Raw genomic sequence first — 13,966 nt, 5'->3', positions numbered from 1 at the left:
AAATGGCCACCCTTTTAACTAGACTGTTTGGAGGTGCTAGCTGGTTGATGACACCCTCCCCAGAGTAATAAGTCATTCTAGGAATAAACCGTACTAGAACACAAAATCCCTCAATTGTATTTACTAACCAGGCCATAAACGCATGGAGTAAGTCCCAAGGTACAACCCCATCAAACATTCTCTTGGGAGGAGCATCAGTATCCTGCGACAGTAGGGGTTACAGTGTAGTTGCAAAAGTGAGAATAGGTTGGGGGTACCGATGCAGAGTCCCTGGGGGAGAGGCCATCTCTCAAAGATGTGAAGATAAAACCTGGATTGGATTGGAGACCCCAAGATGTTGGAGATACCAAAACCCTGAATTACCCACTGAGGAGAGTTGCAGACCAGGTATGGAACCAGCCCAAGAAGGAGAAGTGTGCTTCAGTTAAGAAAACTAAAAGGAGTTGGAGGTCTTTGACATAAGACATGGAAATGCAAAAATTTTGAGTGTGCACTGCTGATTTTTGGTCTTTTCATTGATCTGATATTTCCTCACTACACCTCCTTTCTTCCTCTTTAGACTGGGAGGAATGTTCATTCTGTGCCATTGTTTGTTGGAAGTTTCTCATTTGACTTTGCTTTTACAAGGAATTATAATTAAGAGACTGAGTTGATGACCTGAAATAGTAATTCACACCTTTAATCCCAGCACTTGTGGAGCAGACTCAAGTAGATCTCTGTGAGCTTGAAGCCAGCCTGATCTACAGAGTGAGTTCTAGAACAGCCAGGGCTATTCTTCCCCTAATTGAACCGTAGGGATCCCTGACTTCAGTCCAATGTTAGGTGTGTAAGTATCTGCTCTTGTCTCAGTCAGCTGCTGACAGGACCTCTCAGAGGACAGCCATGCCAGGCTCCCATTTATAAGCATATCATAGAACAGTAGTGTCATGCCTTGGTGTCCCCTCATGAGATGGATCCCAAGTTGGACCTCCTTTCCTTCAGTCTCTTCTCCATTTTTGTTCCTGTAGTTCTTTTAGACAGGAACAATTCTGGGACAGGGTGAGGGGAAAGGGGGAATAGAGTCAGATATGGGGGGCAGGAGAGAAGCCCAGAGGGTAAAGGGAATGAATGGAAGTAAGCAGCCTTGGGGAGTGGGAGGTGGGGATGCCCTCTAGAAAGTACCAGAGACATGGGAGGTGAGGCACTCTCAGGACTCAGTGAGGGTGAACCTTAGCCAAAGTGCCCAACACTGGGGAAAGATAAGTGGAAGAATCCACCTCCAGTAGGTAGACAGGGCATCACGTGGAGGGACAGGGTTACTAACCCACAATCAAAATTCCTGTCTAAGAGACTTTGGACTTTTAAAGAATGTTAGACTATTAAAGACTTTTGAAGTTGGACTAAATGCATTTTGCATTATGATGACAGCTGCAAGCCTATGGTGGCCAGGGAGTAGGATGTGGTGGTTTGAATGATAATGGCCTCCATAGGCTCATATATGTACATGCTTAGTTATCAGGTGATGAACTGCTTGAACGGATTAGAATGTGAAGCCCACCGCAGGCTCAGGCTCAGGCTCAGGCTCAGGCTCAGGCTCAGGCTCAGGCTCAGGCTCAGGCTCAGGCTCAGGCTCAGGCAGGCTCGCTCTCTCCCTCCCTCCCTCCCTCCCTCCCTCCCTCCATTCCTCCTTCCTTCTGCTTGCTGCCCATGGACCAGGGTGTAAAGCTCTCAGTTACTTCTCTAGCACCATGCCTGCCTATGCACCACCACACTTCCTGCCATAAGGACAATGGAGTAATCCTCTGAAGCTGTAGGCAAGCTTCCACTTAACTGCTTTCTTTTGTAAGAGTTGCTTTGGTCATAAGTGCCCCTTCCCAGCAATAGAACAATAAGTAAGACAAAAAGTATGATGATATCCTCTGTTCATCCCAGCGCTCAAAAGGCACAGGCAAGAAGATCAGTAGCTCAAGACCAGTCTCAGCTACATAGAAAGTTCAGTGTACAGCTGGACTGTATAGGACCCTGTTTCAAAGAAGGTAGGGGTGGGGGGACAATGGTCACCAAGATGTCCTTGATATAGTCTTCTAAGTCAGTGATAAAAGAAGGGATTGGCACAAGGGCCTGCCTATGTCTATCTAATGTGGGCCTTATCTAAGGTGCGGTCCTGCTCTGAGCCCTTGTTGGAATCTTAGCTTGTCTGTACTCTGATGTCTCTCCTTACCTCACTCTATTCTCTTTCCTTTTAGTTCATAGGTGTTTTTCTGCAACAAATCTCTCATATCTCTTACTCTGCCTTAATCTCTACTTCCTAGAGAACTCAAACCAGTTCAGCTTTAAATGGAATATACAAAAAGAGCCCCCCCCAAAATCAGTACTCAGAATGGCTGATAGCCCAATATGAACTATAAATAACTATTTCCTTAAAAAAAAATAGACAGAGGGGGCTTGGTAGGCAGATCAATTAGTAATATATTGCTATAAAAGTTTTGTGAGTAAAGACATTTCCAGATGATTATAGCCCCAGCTAGTCAAACTACCCCTGGCCACACGATGTTTTCAAATTGAGACCTCAAACTAGATGGGACATAGAAAAAAAAAAAAAACCTTCTTGTGTTCGATCAAAAAAAAATTGTTTTACCGACTATTCTAGTTTGATTTTCTGTTACTGTGAAAAAAACATCCTTGCCAAAAGAAACTTGAGGGAGGAATGGGCTTATTTCATCTTACAGTCCATTTTTAAGGGGAGTCAGGACAGGAACTCAAGTCAAGAACCTGAAGGCAGGAACCATAGAGAACAGGCTCACAGGCTCCTGCTTAGCTTGCTTCCTTCGTCAGCCCAGGCCACCCCGCCTACAATGATGCCACAGAAGTATGCTGGGCTCCCCCATATCAATTGTCAGTCAAGACAGTTTACCACACACATGGCTACAGGCCAGTCTGATCTGAGCAACTCAGTTGATGTCCCTTCTTCCCAGATATCTTAGTCACTGTTCAATGGCTGCTAAGAGACACCATGACCAAGGCAATGTTTGTAAAAGAAAGGATTTAACTGAGGGGTTGCTTACAGTACCAAAGGCATAGTCAGAGCAATAATGATTACTGTGCCAGGGAGCATGTCGGCGGGCAGGTGTGGTGCCAGAGAAGTAGATGAGAGCTACATCCTGATCTGCAAACAGAGAGAGAGAGAGAGAGAGAGGAAGAGAGACTGGGCCTTGCATAGGAATACAAACTTTTGAAACCTCAAAGCCCACCACCACCCCCAATGGCACATTTCTTCCATCAAGGCCATACCTCCTAATCATTCTCAAATAATGCCACTCGCTGATGACTAAGCATTAAAATATTCACATATTTGAATGGCCTGTGGCTACATCCTCTCCAGTAGTGACAAGCAGGAAAGGCCCCAAAAACCTGGGCGCTGTCCCCAGGCGAAAAGTTCTTGGAAACTTAGTCTCCTGGAACCGTGGCATCCTGTATAAAGAATGCTCCAATGTCCTTTCTTTAGTTGGTAAAAGGATCTGTGTGCTTTCCCTTAATATTGCTTTATTACAAGTGCTCCTAAGGATTGATATGTTGACATAGCTAAGTTAGATTCTAGGCAGTCCTTGATCCAACCTTGGGCATGGATAGCTAAGTCACTGCCCTACACAGGAATTTACCATTATCTAGGAAGAAGGAAGTTTGTGGCCTAAAAAGGAACCAGAGTAGATACTTAGAACTATAGATAGCTGAGTTACACCATACACAAGTATTTACAATGGCCTAGGGGGAAGGTGGTTTATACAATAGACTAGAGTAGGAACTATGGCAAGGGCACATAGGAGGAGCTGTTTTTGATCCCAGTTGTTAACATTGAATTTTACCCCAGTTGGTTCCTACCAGTTCTTCTGTGTTTGCATTCTTCTGTAAGAATCCAGTAACCTCTTTGTACCTTGCCGGTGTGTCACCCAACTTCCCTATTTTCTTCTGTATAAAAAGATTGATGCTCGATTTGAAAAATTACATTCAGATTCACACTCCCTCTTGTGGATTCTGTCTGTCAATTCCCACCAACTCCTTGCCTACCTGCGACTAGAGACCCATTCCACGCAGACAAGGGACCAAGACGGTCTGCGGCAGCCTATTGGGGCCATTCTTATTCAAGCTGGCATGGAAGGTTGTAACTATATCATAATGCAAAAATAAATTCAGTCCAACTTCAAAAGTCCTCATAGTCTATTGTGATGATTATTCATCTGTAATAGCAGCCTATATAAAGAACATGGAAGAACGCTACATCTCCTAATCCTTCTAATTCTTAGTTTCCACTCCCTGGAAACTAAGCATTCAAATACATCCTCTTTATGGGGACTGTTCTTATTCATACTACCAATCCAAGCGACTCTTGGTTGTGTTAAGAAAAACTAACCCAGCCACAAGATCTGTGAGTGTAATAAAATGAACGTTACTTGATACCATTATGTTTTGGGGACACTTTGTAATATAGCAATAGATAACTGAGACAGTACCCCATTGTGGTGGTTAATCTTTTGTTTTGTTTGAGACAGGGTTGCTTTATGTAATTCTGGCTATCCCAGGGCTCTCTCTATAAACCAGAATGGCCTAAAATTCACAGAGATCTTTCTGCCTCTGCCTCCCAAGTGCTAGGATTAAAGGTATGAGCCACCACACCCATCTTAATGATGATTGATATTGATTGTCAATTTAATTGGAATGGGGCATGCCTAGAAGAATAGTAAAGAGTATCTCTGAGTGCATTTTTAGAAACGACCAGGACACAAAGTCTCTAACATAATAAACAAGTCAATCTACTGATGAATTAAGAATGTCACAATAGGCAAGAGATGGTAAAAATTGTGAAACACGGGGCCTAGCTGAAGGAGGTGCATAGGGTGGCTGAAGGTCATAGTACATCCTGTTTCGGCTTCACTCCAGTTCCTGTTCACAAGATGTAAATGACCCTCTTCCACTATGATGGACTGAAACTTTTAACAATTCCTTCCCTCTTTATATTACTGATATCATGTGTGAAGTCTGACTAATATACTATGTTGTTCCCTTTTTTCATTGCTGTGGCAAAATGACAGAAGGCACTTAAGGCTCATGTGTTTAGGAGATGTCATCCTGACTGGGAAGGTGTGACTTCTGAAGTGGCTTGGTCTTCAGTGGTGGGTGCTTGTAGTATAACTTGTTAAGTATTAGAGGCTTGAAAGCAGAGAACACGGGCTGGAAGTGAACCAGACTAGAACTTTTAAAGACTGGCAACTCTCCTCTGCCATACATATCTCCTGCCCCAAGGGTTCAAGAACCTCTCAAAATAATCCCGCCAGCTGAAGATCAAGTGTTCAGGCACATGAGCCTGTGGAGGGGGACCTTGGCCATTACATGCACCCAGCGAAATGGGAACGAATTAATTAAAGGAGAAAGCTAAGAACATTCATATCAGCACTCTTCCTTGTAAGCCAACTGATAATCACCCCCTGAACATCCAACAAACTGTAGCATACATCACTTTTAGAATGTTCACATGATGGAATAGCATACAGAAATAAGAAGAAACAAGTCACAATCACGTGTAAGAATACGGATGACTGGCAAAGCATCGAGCCTCAGATTCCAAAAATAGAAGTATACACTCGACAGAGGCCAGCCGTTTCTGGGAAAGGCGAGAGCCAGAGAGCTTCTGAGGCGGCGCCATCTTCGGCTCCAGACAACCGACCACCTTCCTGGTGAGTGCACAGGGATCCGCCAGCCTGAGAGGTTTGTGCCTCAGGCCCTGGCAGCGGGAGTCTCCTTGGCTCCAGGACTCCGCGGAGGGCAGGCTGCACGGGTGACGGTGTGGAATACAGAGGCCAGCCATTTCTGGGAAAGGCGAGAGCCAGAGAGCTTCTGAGGTGGCGCCATCTTCAGCTCCAGACAACCGGCCACCTTCCTGGCGAGAGCCAGAGAGCTTCTGAGGCGGCGCCATCTTCGGCTCCAGACAACCGACCACCTTCCTGGTGAGTGCACAGGGATCCGCCAGCCCTAGAGGTTTGTGCCTCAGGCCCTGGCAGCAGGAGTCTCCTTGGCTCCAGGACTCCGCGGAGGGCAGGCTGCACGGGTGACAGTGTGGAATACAGAGGCCAGCCGTTTCTGGGAAAGGCGAGAGCCAGAGAGCTTCTGAGGCGGCACCATCTTCGGCTCCAGACAACCGGCCACCTTCCTGGCGAGAGCCACAGAGCTTCAGAGGTGGCGCCACCTTCGGTTCCAGACAACCGGCCACCTTCCTGGCCAAAGCAACACAGCTTCTGGGAAAGATCCTGTTTTGGGCCTTCATCTTCAGCCAGGAGGAGGTCCAAACACCAGATAACTGTGCACCTTCCCTGAAAGAGGAGAGCTTGCCTGCAGAGACTGTTCTGACCACTGAAACTCAGAGGAGAGAGCTAGCCTCCCACGTCTGCTGATAGAGGGTAACAAAATCAACAGAGGAACAATATCTAAACAAAGACAACTATAACAACTAACTCCAGAGATTGCCAGATGGCGAAAGGTAAACGTAAGAATCCTACTAACAGGAACCAAGACCACTCACCATCATCAGAACCCAGCACTCCCACTTCGCCCAGTCCAGGACATCCTAACACACCTGAAAAGGTAGACCTGGATTTAAAAGCATTTCTCATGATGATGGTAGAGGACATAAAGAAGGAATTTAATAACTCACTTAAGGAAATACAGGAGAACACTGCTAAAGAGTTACAAGTCCTTAAAGAAAAACAGGAAAACACAACCAAACAGGTAGAAGTCATAGAAAAACAGGAAAACACATCGAAACAGGTGATAGAAATGAACAAAACCATACTAGACCTAAAAAGGGAAGTAGACACAATAAAGAAAACCCAAAGTGAGGCAACGCTGGAGATAGAAACCCTAGGAAAGAAATCTGGAACCATAGATGCCAGCATCAGCAACAGAATACAAGAGATGGAAGAGAGAATCTCAGGTGCAGAAGATTCCATAGAGAACATCGGCACAACAATCAAAGAAAATGGAAAATGCAAAAAGATCCTAACTCAAAACATCCAGGAAATCCAGGACACAATGAGAAGACCAAACCTACGCATAATAGGAGTGGATGAGAGTGAAGATTTTTCAACTGAAAGGACCAGCAAACATCTTCAACAAAATTATTGAAGAAAACTTCCCAAATCTAAAGAAAGAGATGCGCATGAACGTACAAGAAGCCTACAGAACTCCAAATAGACTGGACCAGAAAAGAAATTCCTCCCGACACATAATAATCAGAACATCAAATGCACTAAATAAAGATAGAATACTAAAAGCAGTAAGGGAAAAAGGTCAAGTAACATATAAAGGCAAGCCTATCAGAATTACACCAGATTTTTCACCAGAGACTATGAAAGCCAGAAGAGCCTGGACAGATGTTATACAGACACTAAGAGAACACAAATTCCAGCCCAGGCTACTATACCCAGCCAAACTCTCAATTACCATAGATGAAGAAACCAAAGTATTCCACGACAAAACTAAATTCACCCATTATCTTTCCACGAATCCAGCCCTTCAAAGGATAATAACAGAAAAAAACCAATACAAGGACGGGAACCACGCCCTAGAAAAAACAAGAAGATAATCCCTCAACAAAACTAAAAGAAGACAGCCACAAGAACAGAATGCCAACTTTAACAACAAAAATAACAGGAAGCAACAATTACTTTTCCTTAATATCTCTTAATATCAATGGTCTCAACTCCCCAATAAAAAGACATAGACTAACAGACTGGCTACACAAACAGGACCCAACATTCTGCTGCTTACAGGAAACCCATCTCAGGGAAAAAGACAGACACTACCTCAAAGTGAAAGGCTGGAAAACAATTTTCCAAGCAAATGGTCTGAAGAAACAAGCTGGAGTAGCCATTTTAATATCAGATAAAATCGACTTCCAACCCAAAGTTATCAAAAAAGACAAGGAGGGACACTTCATACTCATCAAAGGTAAAATCCTCCAAGAGGAACTCACAATTCTGAATATCTACGCTCCAAATGCGAGGGCAGCCACATTCATTAAAGACACCTTAGTAAAGCTCAAAGCACACGTTGCACCTCACACAATAATAGTGGGAGACTTCAACACACTACTTTCATCAATGGATAAAGATCGTGGAAACAGAAACTAAACAGGGACACAGTGAAACTTACAGAAGTTATGAAACAAATGGACCTGACAGATATCTACAGAACATTTTATCCTAAAACAAAAGGATATACCTTCTTCTCAGCACCTCACGGGACCTTCTCCAAAATTGACCATATAATTGGTCACAAAACAGGCCTCAACAGATACAAAAATATTGAAATTGTCCCATGTATCCTATCAGACCACCATGGCCTAAGACTGATCTTCAATAACAACATAAATAACAGAAAGCCAACATTCACGTGGAAACTGAACAACACTCTTCTCAATGATACCTTGGTCAAGGAAGGAATAAAGAAAGAAATTAAAGACTTTTTAGAGTTTAATGAAAATGAAGCCACAACGTACCCAAACCTATGGGACACAATGAAAGCATTTCTAAGAGGGAAACTCATAGCTCTGAGTGCCTCCAAGAAGAAACGGGAGAGAGCACATACTAGCAGCTTGACAACACATCTAAAAGCTCTAGAAAAAAAGGAAGCAAATTCACCCAAGAGGAGTAGATGGCAGGAAATAATCAAACTCAGGGGTGGAAACAAAAAGAACTATTCAAAGAATTAACCAAACGAGGAGTTGGTTCTTTGAGAAAAACAACAAGATAGATAAACCCTTAGCTAGACTCACTAAAGGGCACAGGGACAAAATCCTAATTAACAAAATCAGATATGAAAAGGGAGACATAACAACAGATCCTGAAGAAATCCAAAACACCATCAGATCCTTCTACAAAAGGCTGTACTCAACAAAACTGGAAAACCTGGACGAAATGGACAAATTTCTGGACAGATACCAGGTACCAAAGTTGAATCAGGATCAAGTTGACCATCTAAACAGTCCCATGTCACCTAAAGAAATAGAAGTAGTTATTAATAGTCTCCCAGCCAAAAAAATCCCAGGACCAGACGGGTTTAGTGCAGAGTTCTATCAGACCTTCAAAGAAGATCTAATTCCAGTTCTGCACAAACTATTTCACAAAATAGAAGTAGAAGGTACTCTACCCAACTCATTCTATGAAGCCACTATTACTCTGTTACCTAAACCATAGAAAGACCCAACAAAGATAGAGAACTTCAGACCAATTTCTCTTATGAATATCGATGCAAAAATCCTCAATAAAATTCTTGCTAACCGAATCCAAGAACATATTAAAGCAATCATCCATCCTGACCAAGTAGGTTTTATTCCAGGGATGCAGGGATGGTTTAATATACGAAAATCCATCAATGTAATCCATTATATAAACAAACTCAAAGACAAAAACCACATGATCATCTCGTTAGATGCAGAAAAAGCATTTGACAAGATCTAACACCCATTCATGATAAAAGTTTTGGAAAGATCAGGAATTCAAGGCCCATACTTAAACATGATAAAAGCAATCTACAGCAAACCAGTAGCCAACATCAAAGTAAATGGAGAGAAGCTGGAAGCAATCCCACTAAAATCAGGTACTAGACAAGGCTGCCCACTTTCTCCCTACCTTTTCAACATAGTAATTGAAGTATTAGCCAGAGCAATTCGACAACAAAAGGAGATCAAGGGGATACAAATTGGAAAAGAGGAACTCAAAATATCACTTTTTGCAGATGATATGATAGTATATATAAGTGACCCTAAAAATTCTACCAGAGAACTCCTAAACCTGATAAACAGCTTCGGTGAAGTAGCTGGATATAAAATAAACTCAAACAAGTCAATGGCCTTTCTCTATACAAAGAATAAACAGGCTGAGAAAGAAATTAGGGAAACAACACCCTTCTCAATAGTCACAAATAATATAAAATATCTTGGCATGACTCTAACTAAGGAAGTGAAAGATCTGTATGATAAAAACTTCAAATCTCTGAAGAAAGAAATTAAAGAAGATCTCAGAAGATGGAAAGATCTCCCATGCTCATGGATTGGCAGGATCAACATTGTAAAAATGGCTATCTTGCCAAAAGCAATCTACAGATTCAATGCAATCCCCATCAAAATTCCAACTCAATTCTTCAACGAATTAGAAGGAGCAATTTGCAAATTCATCTGGAATAACAAAAAACCTAGGATAGCAAAAACTCTTCTCAAGGATAAAAGAACCTCTGGTGGAATCACCATGCCTGACCTAAAGCTTTACTACAGAGCAATTGTGATAAAAACTGCATGGTACTGGTATAGAGACAGACAAGTAGACCAATGGAATAGAATTGAAGACCCAGAAATGAACCCACACACCTATGGTCACTTGATCTTCGACAAGGGAGCTAAAACCATCCAGTGGAAGAAAGACAGCATTTTCAACAATTGGTGCTGGCACAACTGGTTGTTATCGTGTAGAAGAATGCGAATCGATCCATACTTATCTCCTTGTACTAAGGTCAAATCTAAGTGGATCAAGGAACTTCACATAAAACCAGAGACACTGAAACTTATAGAGGAGAAAGTGGGGAAAAGCTTTGAAGATATGGACACAGGGGAAAAATTCCTGAACAGAACAGCAATGGCTTCTACTGTAAGATCGAGAATTGACAAATGGGACCTAATGAAACTCCAAAGTTTCTGCAAGGCAAAAGACACCGTCAGTAATACAAAAAGACCACCAACAGATTGGGAAAGGATCATTACCTATCCTAAATCAGATAGGGGACTAATATCCAACATATATAAAGAACTCAAGAAGGTAGACTTCAGAAAATCAAATAACCCCATTAAAAAATGGGGCTCAGAACTGAACAAAGAATTCTCACCTGAGGAATACCGAATGGCAGAGAAACACCTGAAAAAATGTTCAACATCCTTAATCATCAGGGAAATGCAAATCAAAACAACCCTGAGATTCCACCTCACACCAGTCAGAATGGCTAAGATCAAAAATTCAGGTGACAGCAGATGCTGGCGTGGATGTGGAGAAAGAGGAACACTCCTCCATTGTTGGTGGGATTGCAGGCTTGTACAACCACTCTGGAAATCAGTCTGGCGGTTCCTCAGAAAATTGGACATAGTACTACTGGAGGATCCAGCAATACCTCTCCTGGGCATATATCCAGAAGATGCCCCAACTGGTAAGAAGGACACATGCTCCACTATGTTCATAGCAGCCTTATTTATAATAGCCAGAAGCTGGAAAGAACCCAGATGCCCCTCAACAGAGGAATGGATACAGAAAATGTGGTACATCTACACAATGGAGTACTACTCAGCTATTAAAAAGAATGAATTTATGAAATTCCTAGGCAAATGGATGGACCTGAAGGGCATCATCATGAGTGAGGTAACACATTCACAAAGGAACTCACACAATATGTACTCACTGATAAGTGGATATTAGCCCCAAACCTAGGATACCCAAGATATAAGATACAATTTGCTAAACACATGAAACTCAAGAAGAATGAAGACTGAAGTGTGGACACTATGCCCCTCCTTAGAATTGGGAACAAAACACCCATGGAAGGAGTTACAGAGACAAAGTTTGGAGCTGAGATGAAAGGATGGACCATGTAGAGACTGCCATATCCAGGGATCCACCCCATAATCAGCATCCAAACGCTGACACCATTGCATACACTAGCAAGATTTTATCGAAAGGACCCAGATGTAGCTGTCTCTTGTGAGACTATGCCGGGGCCTAGCAAACACAGAAGTGGATGCTCACAGTCAGCTAATGGATGGATCACAGGGCTCCCAATGGAGGAGCTAGAGAAAGTACCCAAGGAGCTAAAGGGATCTGCAACTCTATAGGTGGAACAACATTATGAACTAACCAGTACCCCGGAGCTCTTGACTCTAGCTGCATATGTATCAAAATATGGCCTAGCCGGCCATCACTGGAAAGAGAGGCCCATTGGACTTGCTAAGTTTATATGCCCCAGTACAGGGGAACGCCAGGGCCAAAAAGGGGGAGTGGGTGGGCAGGGGAGTGGGGGTGGGTGGGTATGGGGGACTTTTGGTATAGCATTGGAAATGTAAATGAGCTAAATACCTAATAAAAAATGGAAAAAAAAAAGAAGTATACACTCTGATTCTTAGACATTTTTTAAACTTATTTACATAACTTTAAAACAGACAAAACTACTCGGTAGTGTTGGAGGTTGGGTGATGAACACAGCCCTGAGGGGAGTTATGGCTAAAGTTATATAGTTCTTGGTCAGGGTCAGATCTGTGTGATCACCCTGTGCAAATTTACCAAGTGGCACAGTACAGTATCATTTGTTTGATTTTGGGTAAATATGCTATAGTTGTACTTCAACTGAACATCTAAGAAAGGCATGTCTTTGGAAGTAATGAGACATGATATGTCAAGGCACAGAGTAAATAAATAACAACCTTTGAGCAATCTTTGTTCCACGAAATCCAGAAGCTTAAAGTCTTTTCCTTTCCTTTCTTTTTTTTGGACAGGGGCTCATGTGGCTCAGGCTGGCCTCCCACTCCTTACCTGGCTGAGGATGACCTTGAACTTCTGATTCTCCTCCTCCCACTCCATCAGTACTGGGATTGCAAGTGGGTGCCCCTACTCCTGCTCATAGATTCGATGCTGGGAATTGAACCCCTGGCTTTGTGTATACTAGGCAAGCACTCTACTAACTAAGCTGTAGTCTGCAAAATCTGGAAGCCTGTTCAGTTATCAGGGGAACAATACTGCCAAGGAAACCCACATATTGACCTGTCACAGTCCACAAACTCCCCTAAAGCATACCACGTCCTAACTCTTCACTAGCAGGAAACAGATGCAGCCTCCAGAAGTGTCATTTCTAGTGGCATTGCAGTCAAGAAACAGAGTGACCTCAAAGCACAGCACAATGACACAAAACCTCGTGTTTGCCAGATCCCGTTTCGAGTCCACGGTCAAGCTCTGGGGAACATGTCCCCTTATCTCCTCCAACTCCCAAGCAGTGTTTGTGCACTCAACAGAGTTCTCCTCCTTTTTTCCTGTCACTGTGACAAAGCAACGTAGGGAGGAGAAGACTTACCTTGGCTGACAGTTAAGAAAGTCACAGCCTCCTCCTTAGAATAGGGAACAAAATACCCATGGAAGGAGTTACAGAGACAAAGTTTGGAGCTGAGAAGAAAGGATGGACCATCCAGAGACTGCCCCACCTGGGAATCCATCCCATAATCAGCCACCAAACGCAGTCACTATGGCATATGCCAGCAAGATTTTGCTAAAAGGACCCTGATATAGCTATCTCTTGTGAGGCTAGGCCAGTGCCTGGCAAATACAGAAGTGGATGCTCACAGTCATCTATTGGATGGAACACAGGGCCCCCAATGGAGGAGCTAGAGAAAATACCCAAGGAGCTGAAGGGGTCTGCAACCCTATAGATGGAACAATAATATGAACTAACCTGTAACCCCAGAGCTCGTGTCTCTGGCTGCATATGTAGCAGAAGATCTCCTAGTCAGCCATCATTGGGAAGAGAGGCCCCTTGGTCTTGCAAACTTTATATGCCCTAGTACAGGGGAATGCCAGGGCCAAGAAGTGGGAGTGAGTGGGTAGGGGAGCAGGGCGGGGGGAGGGTATAGGGGATAGCATTTGAAATGTAAATGAAGAAAATATCTAATAAAAAATTGGGGACAAAAAAAGAAGGTCACAGCCTATCACGGTGTCTAGACATGGAGGCAGGAACATGGCAACTGGCTGGCCACACTGTGTCAGAGATGGATGTTGGTGTTCCACTGTCTTCTTTCTTTTTATCCAGTCTGGAACCCAAGCTCTTGGGGAGCATGCTGCCCACAGGCTAGGTGGATTTTCCTCCTCAGCTAAACGTATTCACAGACACACCTAGAAGTGTGTCTCCTAGCTGACTC

General features: G+C 43.3%; 1 long non-coding RNA gene across 1 annotated transcript in view; it reads left to right on the top strand.

The window, feature by feature from the left end:
* Positions 1 to 219: 219 nt before the first annotated feature.
* Positions 220 to 13,966, top strand: part of 9130221F21Rik (RIKEN cDNA 9130221F21 gene) — a 28,633-nt gene continuing 14,886 nt past the window's right edge. The window contains exon 1 of the long non-coding RNA NR_046180.1: positions 220 to 387. This is a non-coding gene — a long non-coding RNA (RIKEN cDNA 9130221F21 gene). The remainder of the gene's footprint in view (positions 388 to 13,966) is intronic.

This window comes from Mus musculus, chromosome 6, assembly GCF_000001635.26.
Source record: "Mus musculus strain C57BL/6J chromosome 6, GRCm38.p6 C57BL/6J".
Classification (NCBI taxonomy): domain Eukaryota; kingdom Metazoa; phylum Chordata; class Mammalia; order Rodentia; family Muridae; genus Mus; species Mus musculus.
This window is presented reverse-complemented; position numbering and strand designations above follow the sequence as displayed.